Source organism: Orcinus orca, chromosome 2 (genome assembly GCF_937001465.1).
Source record: "Orcinus orca chromosome 2, mOrcOrc1.1, whole genome shotgun sequence".
NCBI lineage: Eukaryota > Metazoa > Chordata > Mammalia > Artiodactyla > Delphinidae > Orcinus > Orcinus orca.
The window spans coordinates 20,486,278-20,501,011 of record NC_064560.1 but is presented as its reverse complement, the minus strand read 5'-3'; the positions used below and the strand labels follow the sequence as shown (position 1 = coordinate 20,501,011).

The 14,734-nt window shown below is 41.0% G+C and overlaps 1 protein-coding gene across 16 annotated transcripts in view; it reads right to left on the bottom strand.

Moving 5' to 3' along the window:
• The window catches only part of USP6NL (USP6 N-terminal like), a 193,265-nt gene that overhangs the window by 138,136 nt on the left and 40,395 nt on the right, over window positions 1-14,734 (bottom strand). For 2 of the 16 annotated variants that reach the window (XM_049706147.1, XM_033439203.2), the window contains exons 1-2: window positions 11,657-14,341; window positions 11,149-11,359 (exon numbers count right to left, since the gene is read on the bottom strand). The exons of 4 other annotated variants lie outside the window; for them this stretch is intronic. The gene's annotated coding sequence lies outside the window, so the exon portion shown is untranslated. Of the gene's footprint in view, window positions 1-868; window positions 4,475-11,127; window positions 11,360-11,390; window positions 11,445-11,656; window positions 14,344-14,734 lie in introns of those variants that run through there. 10 more of the 16 variants (XM_033439200.2, XM_033439204.2, XM_049706143.1 and 7 more) reach the window with 9 other exon arrangements.

The following is a 14,734-nucleotide window of genomic DNA, read 5'->3' as shown; positions in this document are numbered from 1 at the left end:
GAAGGAGAAGGGGAATATTCCCTGGAAGTTTGCAACCAAAACCAACCTTCACACGGGTATCAAGTTCAAATCCATACTACTTGTACATTGTGAAAATCTCAAGCCTAGAAATTAAGTGGCCCTGGGTTGACAGTGTCCTCAATTGCAATTCTTCTCTGGGAGAAAGCACTCTCAACCCAGGTCTCGTAAGAATTTCCACAGATAAAGTTACCATAAAAACAAGTTCAAATTGTAAAACTAAGGATAATAAGCAAGATACAACAGAAATAAGTATATAATTCACGATTTTTTTAAAAAAAGAGGGTGGGGCTTCCCTGGTGGCGCAGTGGTTGAGAGTCTGCCTGCCGATGCAGGGGACACGGGTTCGTGCCCCGGTCCGGGAAGATCCCACATGCCGCAGAGTAGCTGGGCTCGTGAGCCATGGCCGCTGAGCCTGCACGTCCGGAGCCTGTGCTCTGCAACAGGAGAGGCCACAGCAGTGAGGCCCATGCACCGCCAAAAAAAAAAAAAAAAGAAGAAAAGCAAGAGAATGCTGGATCCCAGAGTTTCTGGGGACAGGAGTAAGATAGAGGAGGAGTTGTAGGGAGGTGTGAGCCAAGACAGTAGTGCTAGCATTCTACCACTTAACCTGAGGGAGGGGACAGTACAAATATCATTCTATTAGACCTTACATAACATTACATATAGTCCTTTGTATGAATATATATTTTATTATGAAAAAGCAAAACTTTTCCAACAAAATTCAGAAATGAAATGATTATAAATAAAACTGACAACATATGTTAAGTAATCACATGTATAAAAGAGTTAAATGCATTTATAATCTTTAAGTCATAATTAAGACACGGAAAGAGTTGTAGTGACTCACATTCTTTTTTTTAAATTAATTAATTTATTTTTTATTTTATTTATTTTTGGCTGCGTTGGGTCTTCATTGCTGCGCATGGCCTTTCTCTAGTTGTGGCGAGTGGGCGCTACTCTTCGTTGCGGTGTGTGGGCTTCTCATTGCAGTGGCTTCTCTTGTTGCGGAGCACGGGCTCTGGGTGCGTGGGCTTCAGTAGTTGTGGCACGTGGGCTTCAGTAGTTGTGGCTCGCAGGCTCTAGAGCGCAGGCTCAGTAGTTACAGCACACGGGCTTAGTTGCTCCGCGGCATGTGGGAACTTCCCGGACCAGGGCTCAAACCCGTGTCCCCTGCCTTGGCAGGCGGATTCTTAACACTGCGCCACCAGGGAAGCCCTGACTCACTTATTCTTTAAGAGAAAGAGACAAATACAAGTGATAGCCAGGTCCACTATAAAATGCAAGAGGGAATTTACATGAAAAAACTGATGATTATACATTAACCAAACGTAGAAGCAGCTAGCCTTCCCAAAGAGCTGTGTCATTTGTGCATCTGCTCTTAGCTATCTGATCACTGAAGATTCTGATCTCACCTTCACAGCTCTATAATACAAGTTCATTTTCTAGTAGAAATTCCTAGATCCTGTTTTGCTGAATTGCCATGCATTGAACTACCATCCCAAGAAAAAGCTTAAGAAAATTGCCTTAATTGAAGCATTATTTGTAACAGAAAAAAAAAGTATAAACAACTTAAATGTGCAATAATAAGGGACTGACTAAATGAATTGTTAATTTATATGTAATGGAGTCTCATGCATCCATTTAAAAAACATCGCAAAGAAATTTAATGACAGTGAGTGAATGAATGCTCTCCAATGTGCTTTGTGCCACTTTCTCACAATCAGCAAGAAGTATCAGAAATGATGCCTCAACCAACTTAAATGTATTTCCCCAAAGACTTATAAACCAATACTTAAAGTGATTAATGTTCAATTTTTAAATTTAAAATGAACAGATAATATAAAAATTTACTATTCATTCAATAAATATTTACTGAGCAGCTATTATGAGCCAGACAGCGTTCTAGGCTCTGCATACACAGCCACGAACAAAACAAATACCCCAACCACGTGGAACTCACACCATAGCAATTCTAGTACCTTCCCTTCTTAATTCAGATGTACAGTTCATTAGTTCAAATAAATATGTCAGGGCAGATTCCAGGGTACTGTCTTCTCATGCCAGATAAAGAAAACTTTAGTTAATATTTAAAGTCATTATTCATTGACAGGGATGGTCTCACCACTGTACTTTCACAATTCTTGAGCTTTCTATAAAGAATGCTCTTTCTGCAGTTTACACCCCCTGAAACACAATGCTGAATTCCCATGGCTTTCAGTATTTTCCCTGCTCAAGAGAAGTAAAGCAAATCTTCTATCACAGCTAGAGTAGAAGGTTTATTTACCCCACTCACTCAATCAACAAAGTACTTCCTGCTAATAAGATCAGAGGAGGAGATGGGCAAAATGAGAAATCCTTCGGTTTCCTAGGCTTGTTTACACGTGTATGTTAATGAAGCATCAGATAAGAACCAGGTCTGATTTCCCCCTCTACAGGTAGAATTTAAGTTAGGTTTCCAGAAGGACTTATCGAATTCTAGTAGCTTTACACTGGTCAACGCGTCAACTTCTAGGTATTCAGGAAAACAAATGTCCTTCCCAAGGCTTCCTTTCCTATCTCAGTTACAGAGACGCAGGGCCTTTCAAAAGCAGCTTATAATTTGCTTACATGTCACATTTGCCTAACGTACTTGATACATCCTACCAGAACTAAGCATAATGCCTGAGGTCTACAGATAAAAGCTAGAATGAAGGGTACAGTATCTCTGATTTTCAGGGGCCTGGCTTCATTTAAAAAGTCAATTAAAAATTACATACAGCTAAGTATAATATAAGCACTGCTGCAGACACTATGAGGGCTAAAAACTAGACAGGATTCCAGGCCCAACTTTAAGGAATTTACATCTAGTTGGATTCTAAACACAAGAATGTATCCATCCATCCGTTCAATAAATACTAATTCAGCTCTACAACATGTAAAAACTTCTCAAAGGGCTTGAGATACAGCAATGGAGACAAACCTGATCCCAGCCACCCTGCCGTTAACAGAACATAGTCAAGACAAAAGTCCTAAAGAAGATGGGAGTCAAGGGCTTCAGCTCATGCAAAGGCCCTATACTGAGTTAAAATGAGTAAATGTATGGGCAAAAAAATGTAAATGTATACAGGTAAAAAGAGGAAAATTCATGTAAGATGTCAATAAAATTGGAATTCAGCAAGCTGATGGCAGAATGTAAGAAAATCACTCAACATACAGCAAGTCCAAGATGAAAGTGGTCCAGCTCTGCCATTAACCAGCTCTAGGAATGCAGATCAAGTCACTTCACTTCTCTGAGCCTTGGTTCCTTTATCCATAAAATGAGAAGTTAGCTTTTTCAACCTGGCTACCACTCAAGACTGTCAAGGGATTATGCATGACAAAAAAAAATGCTTTCATAAACTAAATATCTCATATATTTGACACATGCATGAGCATGGATCCATTTTTGGTCTTATTATAAAATAAAGGAATTGAAACATAATTTTTAAGTTCTCTTTCTAGCACTGTAAGGTTTGTGACCTAAAAACTAATTTTAGATCAATGGATAACTAAGAAAGGTTCTAACTTCCTCAGCATTATAAGTAGACTCAATTAATAAATTATTGCAATAAACCAAGTATGAGCTGGAAAAAACTGGTCTAAAATGTTGGTTATGTTTTAAAAAGCCGGGGGGATGGCAGATTCAAAGGGCACTTGGAAGAAAGTCAAGATGACTACTAACAGTGAAGTAATCAAAGGTAATCCTAAATTCAAAGGGAGAATCCAGATGATATTCTTTTGGCAATCCTCAGTGATGGCAGATCATCAACTTTGTAGGAAAAAGTTTTTGTAAAAGAAAAATATTGGGCTTCCCTGGTGGCGCAGTGGTTAAGAGTCTGCCTGCCAATGCAGGGGACATGGGTTCAAGCCCTGGTCCGGGAAGATCCCACATGCCGTGGAGCAACTAAGCCTGTGCACCACAACTACTGAACCTGTGCTCTGGAGCCCGCAATCCACAACTGCTGAAGCCAGCGCGCCTAGAGCCTGTGCCCTGCAACAAGAGATGCCACTGCAATGAGTATCCCGCACACCGCAATGAAAAGTAGCCCCCGCGCGCAGCAACGAAGACCCAACGCAGCCAAAAATTAAAACAAATAAATTAATTTTTTTTAAATAGTGAAATGTCTGGAAGGGCATATTTCTTAAAAAAAAAAAAAAAAGAAAAGAAAAATATTTCCCAAGCAAGTCTGGTGAAGGAGCTTAGAATTCAAACTGATAATAAAATGTGATATAAATTGATGATGAATAGGGTTTCATATCTCTAAAAAGCAATTTCTAAAAAGAAATTTCTCTTCAGCAACTAATGTAGTCTACTAATGGTAACTAATTTGAATACATATTCTAAAATGCTGCTTTCAAAATGAGTCTATTACTTCACAACCACATTATCCTACTTAGCCTCTATTTTCTAATAACTAATCATCAGCTGGGAAAGTAAAACACAAACACATGAAAGTTACATAAAAGACAAAATAAGGGACCTGCATTTCCGACAAAACTAAACCACATATTACACACCAACCTTAAAGACAAAAACCTAGACCAAAATATATATATATAAATGTATATATAAAGTATATTTTTTAATTATTAAAAATATTAGAGGGTAAAAATTGGTACAACAACTTTGAAAAACTGGTAGTAACTCCAAGAGCTAAATATTTATCTACCTATTACTCAACAATTCCATTTCTAGGGATACTTCCAAAAGAAAGGAGTCCATATGTCCAACAAAATATATATATAAGAATGTTCATAGCAGCTTTATTATAACAGCCCAAAACTGGAAATAATGCAAATGCCTATTAAAAGTAGAATGGAGAAATAAATTGTGATACATTCGTATGTTAGGTTACTACTATGACAGACAGTATTTTCCAATAACAGTCACTGTAATATTTCTCAACTCACATGTTGTTCCAGAACCTTGCATCTCTCATCAACAGGTTTCTGCTCTCTCTAAACCTGGGTCGGTTCCTAACAGGTGATCTAGCGTCCATCTGGCTCTCCACATCCCCCCCTCCCTGGGCTGCCTGTGCAGGACGACCGCCCTGGCAACCGGCCACCACCCAGTGACAAACTCAGGCCACCTAAGATGCTCAATCATCAACCACCAGCTGTGGGAGCAAACGTTCAAATAACGTTAGGCCCAGCCTTCGAGCTGCCCTACTTGAAAGTAAATGAAGCAGAGACAAGCGTTGCCCAAACTGCAGTTTTGTGACAAACATAAATGTTGTCATTGTTTAAGTCACTGAGTTTTGAAGCAATTTTTTTTGAGGCCACAGTAAACTAGAAAAAGTGCAGAGCAATAAAAAAGAAACACTACTGCCACTTGCAACAACATACCTGAATCTCACTGATAAAATACAATGTTGAATGAAACAAGCCAGACAAGAGAGTACATATTGTATGATACCATTTTGACGAAAAACTAGAAAACTTCTATGGTGAGAGAAAACTGAGTAATTGTTACTTGAGGTAAGGGAGGAAGGTGGCATGGATTGGGAAGGAGTGTGACAGAGCCTACCGCGGTGGCAAAAATATTCTATACGTTAAACTGGGTGTGATTATATACTTAATCACATTTATAAAAATTCTTCAGGGTATACATTTAAGATTAGTGCATATTATTATATGTATATTACACCTTAATTTTTAAAAGGTGGGGAGAGGTGGGGCGATCAAAGAGCTAACAAGATAATGAGGAATTACCAGCCACAGTCTAAGAAGAGGAATCCAAAATGGGGACCATGGTACCCTGGGGCTTCTTTCCTTCCGGAAGTGTTTGCCCAATCAAGGGAGGTGCCTGAGAGGCTAAAATGCACTTAGGCAGCCTTGCAACCTAGGAAGACAACATGTCAGAGTACAAGAGCCACCAAGGGAGCCATCCCGTGCTTTGGAATAAGACTTCAAAAAGCTGAATTCCAGAAGAAAGAGTAACACAAAAGTAAACTAAACCAGCCTTTGCACAGACGCTAAAAAAAAAATCTCAATTTGGATCAAGGTGATCCTAAGTGCCTGGCAAAAGCAACAGAAAAATCCTTATCTAAATCTATAATTACTTCTAGAAATAATTTTTCAAATACAATGAACAGTACACAAAGATGAGCAGGCATACAAGGAGATGAGACTCCTTGAGAAATACCAGACGACAGAAAAAACCAGCAGGACTCTGGGACAGAGTTACATGCTTACTCTGTCCACAGAGATATATGCAAAGCTTGAACATTTTGATAGGGAATTAGTAACTATAAAAGCGGCATAGCAGATTTTAAAAAGAACCAAACTGATATTCTAGAATGAAAAACACAATAACCAAAATTAAGAACCCAGAGAATGAACACATTTAAGACCAAATTAGACAGAGATGAAGACTAACTTAGTAAACCGAAGATAGGCCAGAAGAAAATGTCCAGAAAAAAAGAAAAAAATAGAAAACCTAGAAGACAGGTGAAATACACAGTGGAGTCAGTGAGACCTAACACTGGAACCGAAGTCCCAGAAAGATTAAGCATGAGAAATGGGGAGAAGCAATATTTTAAGAGATGACAGCTGAAAACTACCCAAGACTGATGAAAGACATCAGGTAACAGCATTAACACGTATACGCCCAAGCAAGAAAAGGAAGGGGGGGGGGGTGAGGGGCGGGGGAGGGAGAGGACATCATCTTAAATAAAATCTGAAAGACAAAAAGAAAATCTTAAAAATAGCCTGAGAAAGAAACAAATTACCAACAAAGTGATAAACTGCAGCTGCTTCTCAATAGAAATAAGGATTATAGAATAATCTCTTCTTCAAAGAACTAATATACAAATATATGTATGTATGTATCTCCAATCTATAATTCTATACCTAGCAAAATGTATCTTTCAAGAATGTAGGTGAAATAAAAACATTCTTAGACAAACTAAGAGACTGAAAATTTTTCAACACTAAATCCACTCTAAAGAAAATACTAAAGGGTATTCTGTAGGCAGATGGAAAATTGTTTCAGAAGGAAGGTCAGTATCACAAGAAGGAATAAAGGAAAAGAAAGACAGTTAAGTCTAACTGAATAATAATGGTACAAAACAACAGAAATAGGTCTTTGGGGTATAATACATATATGCATTTAAAAACATGATAACAATGAAATAGGTTTAAAAAATAGGAAAGAAATTGACTTACATGTTTTTAAAGGCCTTAACATTATCTGGAAAAAGGGTGAAAGTCTCAATTAATGCTACACTTTGATAAGTAAAGATTAGAGTTTCTTAGGCAAATACTAAAGAGTAAAAGAATATATAATCCCAAGCTAATAAAAAAGGAGGAAATGGAATAATTATTTTTTAAAATCAATCCAAAACAAATCTAGAAAGAGAAAAGGAACATGGAACAGGTGAGATGCTTAATTTTTAACCATTAATATCAAGTTATCTGCCAATTCATTTTTATGAGCCATCAGCAAAATACACAGAAATATCTAGCCCCCACTCACATACCTAAACTTTGTAAATTTTAACCTCCACATCTATTCCATTTTTTTCCATTGTCACTGACTTTTCAAAGTCTTATTTCACCTTATTTTTTCTTATGTAACTGCAGATATGCTAACAAGCATTAAAACATCCAAAAGCCAAACAAAAAGAAACAGGAACAAAAAATCCAGAGAACCAACTGGCTTATAAATGCTGCATTAATTCCGCAGTAAAATACTAATTTGCCATTACTGATCTATATAATAGTACTAACCAAAATTAATGTATTAAGAAGCTTAAAATGATATTCTTTCACTTATTTCATGAAAAACATTGCTCTAATATTTTTTAATTCACTTGTTAATTCAGTGAAGGGAAATCCCAGGATAAAATTAAAACTTTTTCTACACTAGTATCAATGTCAGCAAGACACAGGTGCAACATATACCTCTATCAGAGAATAACTAAATAATCTCTTTAGAGCCAAAGATACTTAACCAAACAAGCTATAAAACTCCAGAGTCACTCTTGAGCGTCCTATAAGCAAATGAAATTACCTGCCACTTACTAATTTTTTTTTTAATTTTACAGTGGATTGCTACTTGCATTTTGTGAGGAGGAGATATTTTAAATAAGGGGGGTCTAAGCTCTTCCAAGGGAAAATACTATCAAAATTAAATCAAAACACTACACTCATATTATACAGCATCTCGCTAAAGAAATCAAAGAACCTTTTATTTACCACTTAACAGATATAAGAACTATCAAGTAACCGGTGCCAGAGTTATAAAAGTAGACACAAAGTGTGCAGACTCATCTCCAGTCTAGCGAGGTGAGAGTCATCTAGACTAACTCCCTTTCTACAAAGGCTGAGCCACCTCTGTTCTCACCTGGTTTAGATGATGCGAGCACGGGGCCAAGAGCCTACCTTCCCTCCACAACTAACAGTGGTGGCGTATGTGCCACAGAGGGAACTAACACACAAGCATTCTCTTCAGGGACCGTGTACGCGCTCTCTCTCATACTCAAAGTGTCCCACCCTCCCACTTGCCCTTTCCACCTGCCATCTTCTCCTCATCCTTCAGGTCTTACCAGCCACTTCCTCAGGACAGCTTGCCCTGCCACTCCCAATCAAGTTAGGTTCCCTGGTGACAGGTTTTATAGCTCCCTGTACTTTACTTCAAAGGACTGATCCCTCCTGTTGTTGAAAACAAGGTACCTAACACAAGGTCATGGGTACAATAAGGCACTCAAGAAATATTTGTTGAATAAACAAACAAGTGTGAATTTATGATCCCCCCCCCGATTTTACAAAGAAACAAGCTTTAAAAAATTAAGTTATCTGCATGAAATACCATAACCTGGAAATGGCAGAGACCAGACCAGCTGAGACTCCAAGTTTATGACACTAATTCCCGTGCTCTAATGCCCATGTACTATAAGGAAGTGTGCCAGAAGTCAGATTTCTTTCAAATGTATATTATTTTTGTATTGACTTCCACTGTAAAAATTGAGACACTTTCTAAAGGAAAAAAAATGAGACACTAAATATAAGGAAATCATATCTAACAATGCAATATGCCTTTCAAAAATCACACTGAAGGGACAAACTATACCTTTCTGGGAATAAATGGTCTGAGTATTGTTGGTGTAACAATACCATTGTGCTAAAGCGAAACAAGGATGGTTGAAGTGAAATTGCAAACATAAACCAGAAAATGTAATCACTTGCCACTTTCTAACTGAAGCAGCAATTCCTAAAGTTTTGGTATTGTGGCTAAGTTTTTTTGCCAGCTTCAAACTGCCTTAACATTCCTAGCATTTACAAATCAAAGTAATTTTGTTTCATTACAACTTGCCACTAGCTTAAATTTACTGGCCTCTTTTTCACCCATCTTCACTAGCTACAAAAGGTAACAGTAACCTGAGAGAGATGCAACATGAAGGCAAAGCCTGACACACAACCTCTGCCTGGCACTGGAAGTCCAACTTGGATCTGCCATGCCAGGAAGTTGTCTTGGTTCCCAAGGATGACCAGCCAATTAACAGATGGTGCCAAGATATGGGGATATATGTATAGTTGATTCACTTTTTTATACAGTAGAAACTAACACACCACTGTAAAGCAATTATACTCCAATAAAGATGTTTAAAAAAAACAGATGGTGCCAAAGCCGACACTTCTACTTACTGGCTTGTTTAACCAATGGCAGCTGTCCTCCAGAGGAGCTATTTCATGTCAAAACAATGTTACAACTGGTAATGAGCTATTCTCACCAGAAACAAGGATGCCAGAGAGTCAGACAGACTAGCTAAAAACAGTAAGTAGGCACCAACAGCAAGGCTCAGGGCCCAAGTTCTTAATGTTTGGGAAATGATGCTTCTTTGAATGCCCTTGTGACACCTCAGTGATTCTTTAAATAGGTAATCAGCAAAGGAATTTCTCTTAACTCAGAATACCTGTACTTGGAATTAAGGCTCTGGTTTTCCTTTTTAAATTAATTTATACCTTTATTAGTGTAGCTTTTTTCTCATATTTTGACATATTTCAGTTACCTATGTGGAATATAACATAGGTCAACAACATCCACTTTAATAAACTAGACTATGTTTACAGACTTTACTATAAAAAAAACAGCAAGCTCAGAAACGTTTTTCTTAATTTTCGGGTCTGACAGAGTGAGAAATAAAAGCAAATAAACCACTGTCCATTTGATGCTGGCTAATTTGATTCTTGTTAAGATGACTGCACAAAAGAAAAAAGTACCCTGACTTCCCTGTAACAGAACTTCTCATAGATTCAACATGTGAGGGAGTTGGCCAGGGTGATATCTAAAGTTTTGTCCAACTTCTCTGTGCTACGAAACATTAAATATCTATCCCAAAGACTTACTTCTATTTATAAATGAATTAATACAGGCTTGAAATCACTTTCTTCCAACAAACAAAATATTTAAGACCATGTCCCCACTTTTTTTCTATGTGTCACCTTATTTCCAATGACTGGGTATTGCCCCAATTCAAAACTCCTTCCCAGTCCCGTAAGGGACTCATTTAACTCAGGTTGAAATCTACTGACTAAAAAGCATCCGTGGATTAAAATGAAGGGGGGCGCGGGCAGACTTTAATCTTCAATTTCTAGAAATGTCCACCCGTGGATTCATAGACTCTTCACATTTCTTGGCATTAAAATACCTGCGAGTAACCATTCTGCCGCATCACAACTGCCGCACCAACACCCGGCTGTGAGCTCCAAACTATTTTGCAAACTCTGCAAAGGCGCAGAGATTTCCAGCTTCTCCAAAGCCCTCATTCACCCCATCCTCCCCTTGCCTAGTCGAAACGAAGTCCCGCGGCAGGAAGGCAATAATTTAAAAGAACGAAGTTTGCCTCAGTCCTGCCCACTTGGACTCTGGAGGACGCAACTGAAACTTGCAAGGGAGACACGTCTCCCGGGGACCGAAACTTGCTCGCGGGGAGGGAGAGGCTGTGGGTCTCCCCTCCCCGCGGACCTGGCCGACCTCCGACCCTTCCAGAGACCCCCTTCACCGGTCGGCAGGTCCCCTCCCGCGCCGGCCCCGCCAAACCCTCCCCGCACGCCCCCCTGCGCCCCTACCCCGCGCCCGCCAACCTGCCAATCGCGCCCGCCAACCTGCCAATCACACCCGCAGCACCCTGCCGTCCAGGTTCCAGGGGGTTCCAGGCCGCGCTCGTTTCCGGAGCCAGTCCCCCTGGAGGGCGGGGACGGGGAGCGCTGCTCCGTCCACCTCCCCCGGGGCCGGGAATGGCGGCGTCCGGCTCCCCGGGGCCAACTCCGAGTCCCTGCCTGGAGGAAACGCGCCGAGCCCCACCGCCGCCGGCCTCTGGCGGGGGGAGAGGAGAAAATGAACTTACCTCCGGACGGTCCCGTCGGCGGAGGCAGCGGGGGGAGTCCCGGGGGCCCAGGAGGTCCCGGCGCGGCGGCGGCTACCGCAGTGCCCTCCGCCCCATTGTTTCCCTTCCAAGAGGATCCCGGCGAAGCCGAGCCCTGGAACCAGGAAGTTGCCCGGCGCGACACCTCCTGCCGCCGCTATGGAAACGGCCCCCGCCTCCCAGGGCGGCTCGCCCGGGACCCCGCCTCCGCGCCACCGGCCCCGCCCGCCTCACGGGCCGCTGCCAACCGACGCCGCTGCGGCCGCGGCCGCCGCCATCTTGGGGCGGCCCGGTCGGCCTCTTCCCGGCGGCACGTGCGCGCAGCTCCCGCGTTCCCGCCGGCCGCGGGGGCGCGCTGCCAGGGCTGCCGGGCGCGGGCGCCGTTCCCCCGGATGCGCGGCCAGAAGCGTCGCCTGGAACCCAGAGGGAGGGAGGGCCGGCCCGGGCGGCACTGGAGAGCCAGGACCTGGAACGGGGCTTCGAGGCATTGCACGAAAACGACCGGCTTCAGCTGGTGTCAACTGGCAGGTCGAGGGATGGACGTGTTTCGTTCCTGGCTCAACTACTGACCAGCTGTCAGGACCTTGGACACTTTTTCCCTATGCCTCACTTTCTTCAGTTTCTTCATCTGTAAAGCGGCATAACAATAGTACCTGCCTCATAGGGTTGTTACCTGGAAGCAAGTGCATGGTACTTAGAAAGTGCAAAATTATCATTCATTCAATAAAATGGCACTGCTTCTGACAAAAGTCACATTTCTGTCTTTTTCCAGGAACTTAATCTAAGTGTTCAAATCAGCACCACTTTAAATAGGCTACTGTGTAAGATCCCATTGCTGCTTGAGACTTCTGAAATGCTGATCTTTTGTCCCATATTTCTCTAGGTCAGCTTTCCTTTTTTAGATCATGGAAATTGTCAAGAGTTTTAATCTCCAGAATCGTCCATCAAGAGGTTCCATAAAAAGATGAATGATGTAAACTTTCCAATACTGTAATTAGCTGGCAGTTAAATGATTTATTCACTAGAAGCTAGCAAAGTTAGGGTGTGCAAATAACTAAAAGGCTTCCTGTCCTTGATTCCAGGAACTAGAATTACTAAAGCTGGCAACTCTGCATGGTGGCTATTATCTCTCTTTTCCAGCTGCTGAAAACTGACACCAAGAAACTGGGAGCTGTGTGCACTATGGGAGAGGAGGGGAGGAAGGAGGCGGGGTCACGGCCTCTTCCAAAGGATGCAACCTTGAGAACCTTGCATAAGTTTAGGTCTCAAATGGTCTCTAAGGCTTCTCCTTCTAGCTCACAAATGTTGTGATCTTTGTACACTCTTTAAGAAAATACAATGTATATACTTCCCTTTGGGTCTTCCTACATACATTTAAGCCAGATTTGTGAAGACCAGTGTTTAATGATCCTGATCCAAAAATAGTGGGACTTCCATGGCGGTCCAGTGGTTAAGACTCCACGCTTCCACTGCAGGGAGCACGAGTTCGATCCCTGGTCAGGAAACTATTGATAAGATCCCGCATCCCGCACGGTGCAGGCAAAAACAAAAAGCAAACAAAACAAAGCCATAAATAGCTTGATATATGAAATGAACTGGGGTAAAAACAGATCAGGAGCTGGCGGGACAGCAGGACATCGGTAACTTTTTCAACACTCAAGACACTTCTCCAAAGGTTATGGAATGCTCTGATTAGCCATCCCCCAGCTTGGGAAATTTTGAATTTCTGAAAGGCAGGAGCCCCCTCTCATACAGCCTTTTAGCCCCCACTGGACCAGCAGATTGCTTTGCATATGGTAGGCCCTCAATAAACATTTATTGAATTAAATCACCATATTTGTGGCTGTGCTCTCATCATTTCAGGAGGCCTTGGGGACCACAGAGACACGCAAGAGATGTTCTTCAAGGGACATCCTCGCAAACATCATAAACAAGAACCCGGAGTTACTAGTTAATGAGTTAATGGGATTTTGGATGAACCACCTCAGCCCCAGGCTTATTTGGCAAAACGAAGTGGAAATTTCAGATATGTTTTTCCATAAATTTTATGGGTAATTTTTTGAAAACTTTACTTTGGACCTAATTATGAGCACCACTGACTCAATTTTATACTACAATAATAGCATGATTAAGGTTCAGAAAAACCCACATTTTCCCCAAGTCAAAGTGTCACCAATGAATTGTGTCACCTCAGTATAAAACCTGTATTTGTTCTTAGGTATACCTTTAGGGGCTTCCCAGAATTTTTTTTTATTAACCGTCTTGGAGCTATTGTTAAACAGTAAACACAAAGTTTTGTCTTTATAACCCCAGCATAGTGCTTGACACGCAGTAGGCACGCAAATTCACTTATCTATGGCATATGATAAATATATAGAATTTATGTCAATGATTAGCAAGGAAATAAAGATAGAATCATTTTTCCTCTAAATGAGGGATGGGCAAACTTTTTCTTAAAGGGGAAAGATAATGAACATGAGAGCAGCCATAGACAATATGTAAAAGAATAAGTGTGCCTGTATTCCACTAGAAATTTATCATGGAAATAGGTGGCTTTGACCCACAGGGCATACTTTACCAACCCCCTAAAAATTATATTTAGATTATGCTCACTCCACTTTTATATTCATTCCAATAAAATTTCAGATATTAACTGAAGAAAGTGTAAAAGCTTGATATCCATAAAGCACCAAAAAGTTTAAAAAAAAAAGTATGGAGTAACAGTTTATGTTACCAATTAAAATATTTCAAAAATAACAAAGGTTTAGGGGCTTCCCTGGTGGCGCAGTAGTTGAGAGTCTGCCTGCCGATACAGGGGACACGGGTTCGTGCCCCGGTCCGGGAAGATCCCACATGCCGCGAAGCGGCTGGGCCCGTGAGCTATGGCCGCTGAGCCTGCACGTCCGGAGCCTGTGCTCTGCAACGGGAGAGGCCACAACAGTGAGAGTCCCGCATACTGCAAAAACAAAAAACAAAGGTTTAGAACTATGTCTCACACATTATGATGGAATAAGATAGATGGATATTTGCATTTCATTTTTGCAAAAGTTATGCATTATGCTAATGAAAAAAACTTAAAATGTTGCCAAAGGTAAAAGTATATGTTTAAATCCTCAGGATGCCATAGTAACTAAGGCCAGAAGTACAATTTGTGGTGAGAACAGAAGAACATAGGACATAGAGGGAAAAAAATCTCCAAAACAAATCATACGTCCTTCACTATCATCAGAATATGGATGAAAGGGTGCGTTCCTAGAGTCTCCTGTAAATTGAGAATTTGAAATGTGAATCCATGGCTATTGGGTCCATTTAATTTTTTTAAAATA